Source organism: Nematolebias whitei, chromosome 2 (genome assembly GCF_014905685.2).
Source record: "Nematolebias whitei isolate Nwh7 chromosome 2, NemWhi1, whole genome shotgun sequence".
Lineage (NCBI taxonomy): Eukaryota > Metazoa > Chordata > Actinopteri > Cyprinodontiformes > Rivulidae > Nematolebias > Nematolebias whitei.
In genome coordinates, this window is record NC_056499.1 from 19,519,148 (window position 1) to 19,520,157 (window position 1,010).

The 1,010-nt window shown below is 37.4% G+C and overlaps 1 protein-coding gene across 4 annotated transcripts in view; it reads right to left on the reverse strand.

The window, feature by feature from the left end:
- Positions 1-1,010, reverse strand: part of esrrga (estrogen-related receptor gamma a) — a 58,956-nt gene that overhangs the window by 57,068 nt on the left and 878 nt on the right. The window lies entirely within an intron of this gene.

Genomic DNA, 1,010 nt, shown 5'->3' on the forward strand with positions numbered 1-1,010 from the left:
GATCAGTATTCAAAAGTGGAGGAACAATTTTAAAAAATATTTTAGGTTTAAAAAAAATCTGAAACATTACAGTAAAACATAGACTGCTTGAAAACCTTTCTTATTTTATTTCTTTCAAAATAACTTATACAAATCTTAAATATTAGTTAAAATACATTAAATAACAGACAACTGAGGCTTCTGGGTGTGACAGATCAAAGGTAAGTATGTACCTCTTCATAAATTGTCTTGCTAACAAAGTATGTAGGTACAGTAGTCACTCGTTTATCGCGGGGGATCCGTACCCTGAAGACCCTTGATAAGTGAAAAACCGCAAAGTAGGAATAATAGTACAAGTAGTATCCTGATGCATGCTCAGTACAAGTAGTAGGAGTACAAGTAGTACTTTATTTTTATTATTTATATAGATGTATATTAAGGCATTTTAAACCCTTCTCACACTCTTGCAATTTTCTAAACAATGTTTCTAAACTCTAAATGCTCTAAAAGAGTACAGATTGTCATGATTTCAGCTCCCTGCCTCCTCTGCTCTTTGCCATCTGCAAGCGCTCTTGGCCACGCCCACGTCTCCGCTCTGCATGCTGAGCTGCAGCAGGAAGTTTATCCTGCAGCAGTATGGGCTGCACAAAGGTGCAGGAAGAAGCTTTTTCTGTAGTTCTGGGCTGCACAAATGTGCAGCAGGTGCTAAATTATTTTAAATTATTTATTTTAAATAAAAATTCCATGTCAATCGTGCGGCTCATCCATCAGTCAGCCAATTGTGTGTCATGTCCAATCTTATTTTTGAAAAACCGCGATAGAGCGAGTCCGCGATAAACGAACCGCAAAGTAGCGAGGGACTACTGTACTAGATAAAACCTACAGACCTTCACCCACAACTTGACCTCTTCCTCATCAACAGCAAAAATAATTCTGGGTAGTGTTTTCTTTCACAAATCAAGTCTTTTAAATGCCTATAGAGTGTATGTTATAAGCCTGTTGTATGGGAGATGACTCTGTGTCAAATCAAG